The sequence below is a fragment of the Gavialis gangeticus genome, unplaced genomic scaffold (genome assembly GCF_001723915.1).
Source record: "Gavialis gangeticus isolate Ggan-Ray unplaced genomic scaffold, GavGan_comp1, whole genome shotgun sequence".
Classification (NCBI taxonomy): domain Eukaryota; kingdom Metazoa; phylum Chordata; order Crocodylia; family Gavialidae; genus Gavialis; species Gavialis gangeticus.
The window spans coordinates 113048373-113064326 of NW_017728992.1; positions in this window are offsets into that span (position 1 = coordinate 113048373).

The following is a 15954-nucleotide window of genomic DNA, read 5'->3' on the forward strand; positions in this document are numbered from 1 at the left end:
CTGTGTATGATCATACAAATTACATGGTACGGGGTCCAGTATATCTTGAATATATGAAGCATTTAGCAGACTTTGCACCTACAGTATATATTGAGATTTTTTTTAGAAGAAGGATTAGGGATCAAGAAACCTAATCTTCCATTTTTGTAAACTTTTCGACCAACCAGACAATAGAGCATGCTAACAGGATTTGCAGAATTGCCGGTGGCATAGTAAACATAACACATGATGCATCAGTTAGACAGTGATGGGAGCTCAACTACAGTGCAACTGGTCACCTAAGCAAGATGCTAAATAAAATATTTGGGATCAATACAACAACATTGTGTTTTGATGGGAAGATGATGTGCCAGAATATGTTGCATTAGACATTCTAAATGCACATGGCAAAGGAAGAGAAATCATCAACACCATTATCCAGAAATGTCTTACTGCAGATGCTACTAAGAGCTTCTATGCAAACATACCTAAATCAAAACTGAAAAGCTTCAAGGATGTAATGTTCACTATGGGACAGCACAGCAAAATGAAACTGATGCAGAATGCAAAGGAGATCCAGCAAAGCCTACTCACAGCAGCTGCAGCAGGTAGAAGGTTCAATGTGCACGGTTTCCTACAGCTCAAACTGTCTGGATACCGTCTGTCCCTTTCTAAAGCTGACTGCTCAATGTAGCCAACAAAGCAGAATTGTCATGGATCTTCACTGGAGATAAAGCAGTAACTATTCTGTCAGATACTGCTTCCAAGAAATCAGCTATTACTGTCGATGGCACGGCTCTTGCACAGAGAATAGGAAAGCTGAAAACTGCACAAACATTTGGATATTTGGCTGATTCCTTTGTGCAACAAGTGTTTGCCAATATTTCAACATGTGCAGCTGTTGTCTTCAATCAATACATATCAATATCTATACAGGCATGCACAAGAATAGATTTAAACTACTAGGCCAATCCACAGATTCATTAGCAGCTGGTCTTTTCCCATTATCAGCATCATGGAGTAGTTTCATATCTTTACCAGCAAACAAAGAAAACCTAGTTAATTCTTCTTAAGGAATCACACTGATGTTTTTGAAGTGAATGAGTGCTTGTTATTGGTGATTTTGCTGATGGAAAAGCAGAGCATGCCAGCTTGTGTGACATTTCACAACTGTATTCGCAGCAAGAAGAGGCAGACACAAGAATGCTCTTATATGGCAAACATGCAGTCAATTAGGGATATGCTTCTCTAGTATTCTTTGGTCCTTCTTCTATAGCATAATATTGAACCTAAAATTTGGATGAAGAGAGTGACCCAGTAAGATGAATTTCAGTTCATGATATTCTGTCAGAATTGCCTGAGACAGCCTGTGAATCTCCAATTGGCTTCCAAAGTGTCACTTGTAATGCCACCAGTCTGTTCAGTGGTCACGCTAAGAAAACTGCTTTGAAAGTCTTCATTTGACACCTACATCTCTTGACAGGTCTAGGAAGTAGGCCTGATGTTGATAAGGATGTCTACAGTTGTGTAGAAAAAAATGTTGATAGCCATCAACATCTTTGACCCTTCTGGATGTTATGGTAAAATTTATTCCATTAAGGAAAAGTTTTGGATAAATGTCTGACTACATATCGCTCCCTTGTGCACTTTGAGCCAATTATCATTTGGCAAGGTGTGCTTGAAACTAATCCATGATGACCAACCACACTGGTCAAGTGATGGCAAACTGAAAATGACAGTTATATTCCTATCATAAATGCACTTGAACCCATTACCAGCAGAATACCTTCAGAGATAACAAGTTTCAAGTGCAAGGCAGAATGCCTGGGACCAGTCTGCTCGTAGAAGCAGGTTAATGTGCCATACAGTCCTGGCTTGAGTGCCATGAGAGAGTATGTTACAATCCATATAATAACTACAGGGATTCAGAAATGGATTCAAGCGATGAAGAGATATGAAAAACTGCAATTACTTGTTGTATTGTTGTTGTATATACCATTGTATTGTCATTATATTACCACTGGATTAGACTATTACATTTTCCCATTGCTTCGAGCTAAACATATGTCTGTTTGTTTCATTGCCCTTGAGTTATGTATTATTAATATCTGACTTATCTGCATTATGAAATTTTAAAAAACGTATTGCCTTTTTCAATATAGCTTGAACAAGTAGTCTAGCCTGAGTTAAAATGTTTTCAGTACTGTAGGCCTGGTATGAAATTAGTAGAAATAGATTTTGTGAGGTTTTAGTATTAGAGTGTTGTTTACTTACTAGGTTTTTAAATTACATTGAGTCAATGCATACATGCTAATGTGTCAGCCATCTTGGAATCCAATATGGCTACCGTGACAGAAGTGTTACTATGGATCTCCTCAGGTCAGACCATGTTAGCTTCATCTTTGTAATTACTCTTCTAACCTTACTGTGAGCTGAAATATTGATCAAAATGTGAATTCGTGGCAGCCACCTTGGATTCCATTATGGCGGCTATGTGCACTATTTGCCAGATTGGAAACATGACTTTTTTGACATGGGTAAACCACCTGTACCTGAAACACCGTTGTTGCTTGTGGCAATGAGTTGCTTACAACAAAATCTAGAGAACTTATTGGTCAATTTATATCCTACTATAATAAATAATGAGAGAGAGTTGCAATAACATCTTGTAACCAGATTGGTAAAACACTTACCCCAAATATCTCTGTGCAATCTGCTCATGTTCCATATGCAGGTACAGACAAGGGACTGCACTGCCTTCTGAATAACATATCTAAAAGTTTGGCTGTATTTTTTTTTTAATTAGGATGCTGGATGTGTGACATGTCTGGTACAGGTGATCTATCTTTCTAAATCAATATATTAACTAAGTAAGGCCCAAGTACAGATGGAACTGACATAGTAAATCTAGATTCCAATCTGGAACATGTAGACATTAGGGGTGTGTGAAGCTTCGGTTGCTGATTCAATTTGGCGGAAATTTAGCCTGAATCAGGAGACCCTTTAATCTCTCTGAATCAAATTGGAACCCTCTGAATCAATTTGGGGAGATTTGATGATTCACACACAGACACAGCTTTTAATATTTTTTCTACATACCTCAAGGTACCAGGCCTCTCATGAATGCTGAGATGCTGGGGCGGATGGAGCATCCAACAGGAGCATGGGGGAGTCCCCAGCATGCTCAGCAGCAGACCGGGAAGTGGACCAGAAGCATTTCGGTCCACTTCTGGGTCTGCTGGGGAGCATGCAGAGGATGCCTACCCCCCCTTGCTGCTCAGCTCAGCAACTGGTACCTTCTGGGTCGGGGGGGGGGCACCGATCACCAAGCCAGGGGAGGTGTGGGGAAAGTTCCCTCTGCACTCAGCAGCAGACCTGGAAGTGAACTGGAACTACTTCTGGTCCACTTCTGGGTCTGCCACCGAACACATGGGGGGGTCCCCGTGCTCCTGTGGGATCTTCCATCTGCTCCACCATCACAACATTCACAAGCCATGCCTGGTACCTTGAGGTTCATAGAAAAAACATATAAATCTGTGTCTATGGCCGAATTGCTGATTCTCTGAATCAGCATTCAATCTTCAGATTTGGATTTGGCCAAATGGAATCTATCCAAATCAACGAATTGAATCACTGTCCCAGATTCAGGCTGAATCCAAATCAGAATCAAATGCAGCCTGTTTCACGCCCCCCTAGTAGACATGTAAGCCAGATTCCATTCCACATATTAGATGTATCTCTGAAAAACTGCTAATACAAATGTGGATGGGTCATCCTCTTCCTGCTTTTTTGTTTGTTTATACTCAGTGGTAAGATGACTGTGTGTTACAAAAGTACATTCGATATTGGATTTTCATGGACTTGAACAGGATGGAATAGAATTTCACTGAGGCACCTAAGGTGAACTGAGGTGCCCACATTGACATTTTGTAGGTGAAACAGAATCTGGCTTATGAACATTATTAGAGGCAGGATGCTGTGTCATCAAGTCTCCCATAAGGCAATTCAGCTTCTGACCAAAATGTGGCAACAAATCTGACCCCTCTCTGAACTCGTGGCACAGGGAGCCAACATTTTTTACAGCAGATATATATTTTTCATATATTTCATAGATTTCATAGACATTAGGGCTAGAAGGGACCTCGGAAGATCGAGTCCAGCCCCTTGCCCCAGGGGCAGGAAGTCAGTTGGGGTCATAGGATCCCAGCAAGATAAACATCCAAATTTCTCTTGAAGACATTCAAAGTAGGTGCTTGAACCACTTCCCATGGTAGGCTATTCCGGACCTTGGGGACTCGAACAGTAAAGAAATTCTTCCTTGTGTCCAGCCTGAAACGGTCTTGCAGGAGTTTATAACAGTTCAACCTTTTCATCCCTTGGGGAGCTCTGGTGAACAAACGTTCCCCCAGATACTGATAGTCACCTCTGATAAACTTATAGGTGGCCATCATATTGCCCTGAGCCTGTTCTTTTCCAGGCTGAAGAGTCCGATAGCTCTCAGCCTGTCGTTGTAAGGTCTGTTTTCCTGACCTCTGATCATGTGCGTGGCTCCCCCCCTGGACTCTCTCAAGCTTCCCCACATCCTTTTTGAATTGTGGAGCCCAAAACTGGATGCAGTGCTCCAGCTGTGGCCTCACCAAGGCTGAGTACAATGGGAGAATGACGTCCTGGGATTTGCTTGAGAAACATCCATGGATGCAAGCCAGCATTTTGCTCACTTTACTAGCCGCAGCATCACATTGAAGGCTCATGTTCATCTCTGAACAAGGGCATCCACTCTAGTCATATGTTTTAGGTTTTTAATACTGCTGACAGTGGTGAATTTCTGTCTTCTTCCACCTGTGTCTCATTCATGCAAGAAATGTTTCTTGTTGGGTATTAATATCTACTCTACAAAAATTGTTTCTTGTAAAATAAAAATAACTTAGACTTGGGCCTAAATTGTAAATGCTACTTAGCCATCTAGAAGTCATTTAGATTCAAAAGTGGCACTCATTGGACATGTCTATATGTTGCTGTACGGTGATGTTGCTATGGCACCATGTTTTAGTACTTCCAGTACTTTTGGAAGTACTAAATCACGTTGCCGTAACCGCCCCTTCTGTGTCATGTGCAAAGTGCATGGTTAGTTTTCTTCACTACATCACTGTAGTGGAATGCTACAGTGGGGGAGCACGCCACTACAGCACCGTAGCTTCCAATCATGTGTAGACCCATATGATTGCTACATCACTATAGCATGCCATATGGCAATGTAGCACGTTGCTGTGTCGCCATAGGGTGATGTGTAGATGAGTCCATTGTTGCTTAGGTGGATTTTAGATCCCATTGTTCAGCTGGATGGTGGCATGTTCCCTGGCCTTGAGTGATTTACTTAATTATGATGAAGTTTTGACCAGTTTGACCCACTTTTGTGTGAGCGCATGCTTGCTTCAGGCTGATCCCTTGGTGGGAAAGGCCTGAGGTAAAATTTACATACCCAGCCAGGTGCTGAATGCACAAGAGTGTTGTGTGTGAGTGCCTACAGATTAGCGGGGTGCACAAGTACCAGATTGTCTGAGGGATGAGTGATAGTGATTGACAGGTGCCAGTGACCTGTCAAGTATAAAAGGGGCCTGATCATGTGAATCTGTGCTCTCTGTGTGCATGGGATTGACAGGTTGATGCAGGTGAAAAAGTGTGAACCTAGGAGGTCAATCTCTTCTCTGATACCTGTGTACTTGGAGTAGCATAAGTCTTGGCAGTGAGAGACTGACAAAGTCATGAGTCTGGAGCGTGGACAGAGGCTAAGTGAGAGTCCAGGGGATCGATCCGGTCTATGGTCTGTGTGGTCCAGTGTGCTTTGGGTGAGGTCCTAGCAGGACAATATACCAGAGTGTCTTGGGATTGTTGGCACAGAGAAGACTTAGAGCGGCCAATGTCGTGTGGGTGTGAGTGAATGTGTGGTCAGGGTGAAGAGTGACTGGTGTGTTGTCTTGCTGACAGGTTGTCAGAAGTGAATGAGAGACTGCTACCTTCTAGCACCCCTGGTGGACACTCCTATGTGGGTAATTGCATTGTTTCTTCTTGTTATTAATAGGGGAGAGTTCTCGGATTTGTATCGTTGTAAATATTGTTATCATATGTTGTTGTACAACATAATTGGTTTTATTCCCCCTGTGTCTGGGGTCTTCGATTATTGGTAATTAATTATTTTTAGCATCAGGCGACCAACTGGATGAGAGCAGGCCTGCCCACTTTCCTTTCATTTACTGTTTGTCAATTAGCTAATTAATCAATTGGCTAATTGCCCTGCAACACTATTTCAACCTGCATGATCCAAAATATGTTCAGAAGAGATTCTTGCTCTCTCCTATAATTCTCTTTTGCTTGGGAAGCTTAGAATTCTGACATGGAAGTAGAAAAGGTCTTTTAGCCCCAAAAGCTAGTAGTTATCCCACTTGCCCAGGAATTAAGAAGCCAGGTTCTAAATTCTCACCTATGACCAGAGCAGCTAAAAGTGTGGGCAAGGCATGACTAAGGCCACCCTTCTCCCCAACCATTAATCTGTCCCACTAGGCAGTCACGATGGGAAGGTATAGGCAGGGGCAGAAGTAGACTAAAGGGATCCTTGCTTTGTTCCTCAGGAGCTGGTCCCCTGATCTTGTCAATTTTACTCTCTGTACATTTTACCCAATGAATATTTGATGTAAAATACCGAAGCAGTACGTGGAAATTTAGGTCTAAAATCCATGCAAGCAGCAGTGTGCTCCTCTTATACAGGTACTTTTAGACAGCTAAGTAGCACTTAGTGTACATATAAGTTTTATGTTAGATCACCGTAACCAAAGTTAGGGTGATCTAAATTGCTTGGCATGAAAGCATCAGCTTTTTCTATCTCTCTGAGCTACTTCCAAGAAAAGTTTTTTGGAAAGGAAGAAGGCAATAGTATAAGGACTATTTCCCCCATTTTGGATTGCATAAGCTACCAATGCAATCTCTGAAGGATTGTAAGTGGGAAAGCCTGAAAGAAGGAAAGGAAGTCAGTTCTGGAGATTTATAATTTAAAAGTATAGCAGGAGAAAGAGGGGGGAAATTCTTAAAAGAGAGAAATGAGGATGAACAAGGAGGGATCCTTTGCTTATAGCAGAGTCTATAATGGCAAACTTTGAGGATGTGGAATTCCTGCTTCCCACTATTCCCAGAGTACAATGATTTATCTAGTATAAAGTTAGGGAAGGTACATATATTGATGATTTAAAATAGCAATTTTAAATATGTTTCCTCCTGTGTTTGATTGGTTGTTTCTTGTATAATTCTCTTCTCTAAAAGGCATACTATTCTTTTAATCTGAGCTAGCTTGGAGATGTTGGAGCCTTGGGACAGCTAGGGGCAGCCCATATGACTTTCTGGCAGAAGAAACAGACAGACAAATTCAGAAACCTCCTTGTGTTCCATGCACATTTCTGTTCAAAGTGACACATCTCCATAAAATATTTTGTTTTTCACAAATTGCCATCCTACAATGGAAATAAATATTCCATCAGAGGCTTTAAAGCCAGCTTTAAATAGTACCTGCTTGTCATTACATCTTAGCAGAAATAACAGCAGAGTTCTTATTTTCTGAGATTTAGGGAAAATCAATGAAAAATCCATCTGTGTGGTTTGAGAAGGGAGGGGGAATGGTTGGATTTTGAACACTTAATTAAAAATAAAGTTAAAAGAAAAAAATACATATCCATGCTTTCAGGATGTGCTTATATTCTGTTTTCCTGCTTCTGGAAGTTTGATTAGCTCAAATACATTTCAGTACAAAAATATACTTCACTCTGGGAGGAAACAGGTGTCATGTGATCTCCTCCTAAAAATACTACTGATTGCTATTGAACAAACAAGCTCTCACCTTTGTCACTGGGCATAGCTATTAGCAGACATTGGCAGTAAGTGCCATGGTAGCATCCACAGGTACCAATATTTTGCGGTCTCTCTCCTTTTTAATTATTTGCAAACATTTACAATGTTTTGGTTCAATTTTTAATAAGCGTCTTTAGTTCTCTTAGTTCTCTGAGCCTCCTCCAAATTAGCTTGTTGTGAAATTCCATACTTTTCCCTGAGACTTCCTGATTTTTTTACTTTGCTATAGTATTTTTCCCTAAGTATTGTATTTTGTTGCATATGATACACATTTCACTCCCCGTTACTCCCATCAAAAACAGCTGCTGAAAATTGTGATGTACATTTTTTATGTTTCTGCTTTAACAGGCGATGGAGAAATCGGCATATGACTCGCAGGGAATAGAACAATGAGCAAACTCAGCTCCTGTTCTCCTTCTACTCACTGCAAAGAACGATCATTTTTTTATTCATTCTGCCTTTCAGAAACAAGGTACATGTTTATTTTGGAGTGTGTGTATGAGAGAATATGTTCCATGTTTCAGGGGTGTAGGTTGTAGCAATGTTGGTCTAAGGACATAGGGTGACAAGGTTCTTTGGGTAAATTCAATATCTTTTATTAGACCAGCTCAAATAGTTGAGAAAATTCTTCTTAGCAAGCTTTCGGGCACAAACATCCTTCAGCCTGACAAAGGGTGTTGTGCCTGAAAGCTTACTAAGAAGGATTTTTCCAGCTATTTGAGTTGGTCTAATAAAAGATATTGGATTTACCCAAAGAACCTTGTCTGCCTATGAGCGAATGTGGTATTTGACTTCCCAAGTTTCCATTCTGAAAGGGAAGTTGGAAATACAGAATTGTAGCAGGATGGAAAAATAAAGCTAAATTAATTAAAGAGAAATGACCGTGTAAAAAGAGTATTAATATATTTTCTTTAAGGTTTGAATAAATGTTCATTAAAGGGGATATCTTACTGCATCCTTAGAGTTAAGTTTTATGGAAAATGGTGTGGTTTGTCCCTTCAAAGGGCCAGGGAATTTGGAATCAGTGAAGCCTCTTCAAATCTGAATCCCTTTAAGAACAGGGGACTAGCTAGGATAGGGTGATTGCCTAATGTGCACATATGTAGGCTAGAAGAGGTGCTCAGTCTGGGTTATTAGATTTTTTTCCCTCCTTTTCATAGTGATTTCACTGGAACCCCTAAGGGTTCCACTAACTGATCTATGAGAATCCACAATAAGTACTTTCTTACTCAGTTTTTGTGGCAGTGTAAATTTACATCAGGCTGGCACATGGTCTCTAGAGTCTTTGCTGCTCTGATGTGAAAATTCAGTCCTGTCTGAAACTTCGCACAGAATATCAGAGGAAAATCATTTTTCCTATCCTCCCCCTGCTTCCCAATTCCACCAATTTGAAATGTATATATTGTTGAGTACTTATAGTTTATCCCTTCTTCTACTATAACCCACCAATCCTGTCATTAACGTAATTACTTCTGTAGTTTGAAATCTGTACTTACTATCTTCTAGTGGAATAGCAAGATCATATTTGCTATATGGAATTATAATATGCACATGCATAAAGGGGAAGACTGAATAAACTGTAGGGGTTGTCATTCTGTAGACTCTTGACATTTCCGTAACTTGTTTTTTCTCCCTCAGTGATTGGTAATTTCTTTCCTGGGACTGATTAGTTCTTTGTGCAAGAAAATTCCATCACAAATAATCTGGTGTTGTCATTGTTTTAAAAGGAAGGACTGCAATACATGACACACGACACACTGGGAAGTATAATTATTTGATGTATATTAAACCTAGTAGATTAGATTTTAATTTTAAGAGGAACTTGCCAGTTTATTAATAGGCTGTACTACATTTGTGTTTTTATTCCAGAATTTATTGTATACACTACACATTAGCTTGTTTTGCAATCCTTCCTCAGGGTTAAACAATTCATTAAAAAACTATCATGCTGTAATTAAGTTAAATGAAAAACTGGACAAAACCATTACAGCAATCATCCTATTTTTAGGGCATGTCATAATTTGTCTTGAAATTCATTTAGCAAACTGTTTATACAGCAACACTGTTTGTTTTATGTTTTAAATGCCAAGTAGAGTCAGATACTTGATCATGTGAAGCTTGCAAAAATAGATTAAATGACTCTCATGTTAGAAAAAAAGATGCAGCACCTAAAGAGATATCAATGGAGCTATACTGAATTTGCCAGAATCTAGGGATTTTAAAACAAAAAGAGGGTATTTACATTGTTGTAAAACGCTCTAGCTTTTAAAAAGAATAAGAATGTGATACTGTGACAAAATAGGGTAGCCAAGATTTGCTTGATGTCTTTGCCTCTTTTTAATGAGATGAAAAATGCATCCTCCCGGATCTAAAAATCTTCCCTCACCAGCTCTCTAGCCCTTCTGGTGTGGGTTGAGGGAGTCATGGTGGGGGAGTCTGGGAACAGGAGCCTGAGTTGGGCCATGTCCTGTCTATGTTGAGGAGGCAAGGGAGAGGGCCCAGTCCTAGCAAGGCTGGGATTATGCAGAATGGGTACAGGAGAGGAGGTAGACTTATGTCCAGTCAAGCAAGACCCATATCTGGCAGAGTGTGGCCCCAGTGCCTTTGCCCTCTGTGGAGACATGATCTAGGTTCCAGGTAGGGTCCATGGCAGGGAAATCTGGTGGTCCAGGAACCATGGGGGTGGGGATGGGCCAGTCAACATCAGAACCACAGGGATGGGGATGGGGTCTCCAGAGGTGGAAGGACAGGGGGAGGCAAGGGGAAGGTCAGTTTATGGGGGTGGTGGGTGGGGAGTGGATCCAACTGGGGAATGGCATGGGGTCTGATATGAGAAGGGGGGTGGGATCAGGGGGCTTGAGGACTGGCATGGAGTAGGCTGTGGAAAGGGGGCTGGGAATTGGGAGCCATTGGGGATAGAGTCTGCAGGGTCTGATTGGCTGGCAAGGGTGAATCAGAGGGCTAAGGACTGGTACACAGTCTAGGGTCTTTGCGGGTGTGGGGTCAGGAGATTTAGGGACTGATGGGCTGGAGTCTGCAGGGTCTGAGTGGTTGGTGGGGATAAGTCTGGGGGCTACAGAATGGTGCACAGTCTGGGATTTGTGGATTTGTGGGTGGAGGCTCAGGGACTGGTGTGGGTCAGGGGTCTGTGGAGGAGGGTGTTAGGGGGCTGAGGACTGGTGAAGAGAGGATGTGCTAGGCCTGGAGTCTTCAGAATCCAAGTCCTGGAGGTGCTGACAGATGGCTTGCCCCCGTCTTCTCAAGATCCAACAGCCCTGGTCTGTGGAGAGGGACTGAATTTTCCCAGCCCCTTTGCTGTCAGGGGAAGGGCTTGCTGGGTTTCAGGCTGTACCTCTAGAGTGCAGCCTAAGTTGCAGAGTTTCCCCTGGGAGGGAGGTTTCAAGCAATTCTTGATGGGATTGTGCAGGGCAGCACTGTGGGAATTTGTACAAGTATTCATTCAAACAAAGTGCAAGTAATGTTTGAGAAAAGGATATGTAATATAATTTGTTGACATTCATCTACTAGCAACCTGTATTATGTATCAGATGCAGCTGAAATTTGAAGTAAAAAAATGAAGTAAAATAATTTTATATAATACACTATGGAATACATGCATATATTCAAGTTTCCATGTTTATTGTGGACTATTTTGGCAATTTAGTGAGAAGGAGCCATATTTTTTGCTGAGAAAAAAAGTATAGACAAAGTTCTCTACAGATATTTGCCTGTGCTCTGTTCTTCTCTCTCATTTTGCCCATTTGAATTGAAATATTTTCATTTTAGTTCTTACGAAATATTTCCGACAACTTTTCAGCCCTGCCCACTCTTTACAAACTCCCAAGTCTTAATGCTTTTCTAAAGGCTTTTGAACAATTGTCAGATGTATGCTTTGACACTCTGATTTATCCATAGCTTGAAACTGATCCTTTGACTACATTTTTTTTCCTTGTACCTACAATTAAAAAAACTGGCTCTTTGGTGGGCAGTTGGATGTCTTAGACATCCTCTTTACTAGGAGAAATGACAGGCCTAAGAAACATAGGACCTTTGCTTCTTTTTATCTTTTATATTCAGTCTGCTGCAGCAGTTCACTATTCTGGAGGTTAGTGACTTGCTGCATCTACATTACTATAGTTCTTCACATTCTGTTGTGGTCAGGATGAAAGAAATGGAAAATCTAGGCCACGAGACAAAATCTAGTTGGAGGAAGGGAAACTGGAACAAACTAACAAACTGAGGAGAGAAAAATTGGCCCCTTCCATCATATTCTACAAGCTCCCCTGTTTGCAGGAAAAGAGCCAGAAAAGACAATTAACTTCTAACCTGTGGATATTTTCCTATGCAGCAAAAGCAGGAGTATCTTATAAACATTCTAATTCTACACTGCCGGACTCCTTAAGACTATGTTCACATATATACATTTCTGAGAGCTTGGGAAGATGAAGGACAGCCTAGGCACAGGCCAAGAACCAAATAAATATCTTGCTTCAATGTTCAATCAGGCTGAAGAGTCAACCAAGGATATTGGTGGCATGCCACTCAGCAATGAAGACACGAATATAAAAATTACCATATCTGAGTTAGAAGCAAAATTTAAGCTCTTTTCTGTCCCAATATCTGGGGACCCAGAAAATCTCCATCTGAGAATATTGAAAATATCAGTGCACAAAATAGCAGCTGCTCTAGCACTGATTTTTTCATTAAATTTGTTGTTGATCCAGGCAATTACAGTCATTTTTGCTTGACTTCAACAGTCAGTAAAATCTTGGACATTGAAAGAAAGGAATGGATGAAGGTATGGGAGGAAATGGAAAATGAGACAAGATGTAACATGGATTTATCAGAGGATGACTGTGTCAGACTAATTTCATAGGCTTTCCTAACAAAATAATAGAGTTCTTGGATAAGAGTAAGGCAGTGGACTTAATTTATCTTGATATAAGCAAAGCTTTTGATACCATGTCTCATGTGAAATTATCGGCCAAAATAGAGTGGATAGTGTTCCATACTACAATACTGAGGTATTCAAGGAGTAGGAGGGAAAGGGGTACACCATACTCTTGTAGGTGAAAAGCAGGGAAGTGGGAGTAGGTAGGGGCAGGGAGGGCTAGTTTTGTTATGCGATCTTATTTTATAAAGGTGGAAATGGTTCTTTGGGTAGATGTGATATCTTTTAAAGATATTTTATCTTCCTTGTAAGCCACCTTGACCCTGGAAGGGCAGCTTGTAAACTTAATAAATAAAGAAATAAACAATAAGGGATTGTCCCAAAAGGATACTACAATAGATTATGTGGGAACTTAAGTTAACTGGAGAGCAGTATTCTTCAGAGATCAGGCTTGGGACCTATCCTATTTAACATTTTTATCAGTAAATGTATAGGCCAGGTACAGACATTAAACTTTCACTGGTAAAAGTGATCAGAAACTGGTGTATACTCATAAAAGAACAGAAGCTCAGTGCACAAAACTGGTCTACACCAGTAACAGAACAGACTGAAGCAATGGAGTCGTTAGGTTATATACACTCAAGCCATAAAGCATGGCGCCTTCAGAGAAATCTAGGAGCAGCACTTCCTCTACTGAATAAGACTATCAGCATAATCATAAACTCCATTACCTCAAAAAATGATGCTGGATGGAAAGACCCTTATGGATCACCAGACTACACAGCAAGTAAGGGCTCAACTCCATCAGTCAATGCAAAGATCTGAAGTTACCTGAAGAATATGTTGCATGTTGGAGACTCCGTCCAAATCTGAGGAAAACTGTTCTCACATATTTTCATTTAAACAATGCCCACACTGACCAGAAACTTGCCATTGCTTTCTGCAGAGAAGAGGTTAAGTATGAGAAGTTCCCCAAATACCTTGGCATAACTCTCAATTGGAACATAACCTTTTGTGAACATCTACAGAATGTTGCTTTAAAAAAACAAAAACATGTGTTAACCCTGTGCATAAACTGGCTGAAACAGCTTGGGGAGCAAATGCAACCATGCTTCGAACAGCCACGCTAGCACTTGTTTCTTCTGCAGCAGAATATTGCTCCCCAGTCTGGAACAAAAGCATACACACAAAGATTGGTGATACACAGTTAAATGCAGCTATGTGGATAATATCAGGAATGCTAAAAATTATGCTATTACTAGGGCTTCCAGTGTTAGTGAACACTGTTGTCCCATAGCTCCACTGCAATGCCACATGCGAGAGGGAATACTATAAGGCCATCAGTCACCTAAACCTTCCAAACAATAAGAACATCACGACTCTACCATTGGATAGGCTTAAATTTAGAAAACCCTTCTGGAAATACACCAAGACACCCTATAATGATAACAAGAGCATTGAAGAACAATGGAGGGAAGCCTAGGCAAATACCTACCTGCTACAGCAATACATTGTTAATGACACACAATCCCCCAGCCAGGACTTGACGTACCGAGAAAGATTTGGTCCTTCCTTAATTGCATCTGGATGCTTCATAGAAAATGTGGACACCTACTCCATAAATGGGCAATCAAAGACAATCCGGGTTGTGACTGGTGCGATTTTTTTCAGATAGTGCAACACATTGTGAATGATTGCCCAATTAGATCATTTAATGGTGATCTAAAATGATTCCATGGAGCTACTCCTGAAGCAGTCAAATGGCTATCAGATGTAGATAATAATCTATGAATGTTGTAATCCTAAAATGTCATGTGAAAGAGAGAGACAGAACAGAATTTCAGCACATACAAACTGGTTTAAAAATGGTGGAACCTGATCTAAGATTCTTTCTCCCCCCCACCCTAAGCGGTGAATTTATGGTCTGTTCACTACTGATTTAAACTACGCCACTTACAGAAGGCTACGTAATTTAGATCAATTCCACACTGAGCTTTTTGAATGCCTGTACTTAGTCATGAAGTGCAAAGTCATTCACTTAGGGCCCAGTAATAGGGATCCCAGCTATGAAGTGGCAGTTGTCATTTTTTTAGCATCCTATGAGCATTTATTAACAAACAATTTCCTTGTTGCCCTGGTGGCAATGAACTTGTGTCCCCTGCTGTTATGATAAGTTTTTCTTGGTGTTTCAAATGTGGGGCCTACAGTGTGTGAGGGCTTACAGTGGCAAGTATAGGGGCCCCTTCAGTTAGTGAGTTTCTGTGGGTATAGGGAGCCAGATTTCTTAGTCCTTCTGGTCCTACGAACCTAGATCTTTTGGATATCAGGAAAAAAAAAGCAGATTGGACAACTTTACTAGCAAAGCTGTCTATTTCTCAGTCATTTTTAGAGTTGCTGTGTCTCCTCCAAAATCTCCCTGTGGTTCTTGTAAGCACTTCGGAGGGGTTCCAAAGCAGTTTGATTCTCCTTTTGACTGGCAGCTTTTCATTCCTTGCTTTGCATGTAATGTCACACAATGATACCAGAAGAAGCTCTTTCAATCCTATTTTTACCAATTTGTAAAACTGGCAAAACAGCAATTTCAGATACCTTCTGGTGCAAAGTTAAGTTTTTCCTTATCTCAAACTGCCTTGTCAGATTATAAACCTAACAGTTCCCATGAGTGGATTGTCAAGGTTGTCTGATCAGTCATAGATAGTAGGCTTGATTTGTTTCTGAGCCTGAGAAGAGCTCATATCCATGATTCTTAGCCATCCAGCCCAGAGTGATCTAAAGCTCCAGGGGTGCAAATTTTACTTCTCTCATTGAGTGAAGATCTATCAGTAAACTTATCCCCTGAAAAAGAGAGCAGAATGTAGCCTTTCTTTGCTATGGTCCTCTGAACTTCTGATATATACTCCCTTATGACTTGGAAATTGCAGTTACAACACAAGTGGGGCTAGACCTGGTAAAATGGCTTCTTTCAGCCTCCTTCTCCCTCACCAAGAATAAGTGTCCTTGGCAAACTCTGACTAATTTGAGTTCACTTTGGGCCATGTCTACATGAAAGTGTATGACCCTATGAATTCCTAATGGGTAAATGCAAGTGACTAGAATTGCTTTTATATTTCTTTTTGATTGATTTATGTTTAGTGGGACAGCCTGGAGTCTTGTCATAGTTTCATAGTTTTCTAGGGTCGGAAGGGACCTGA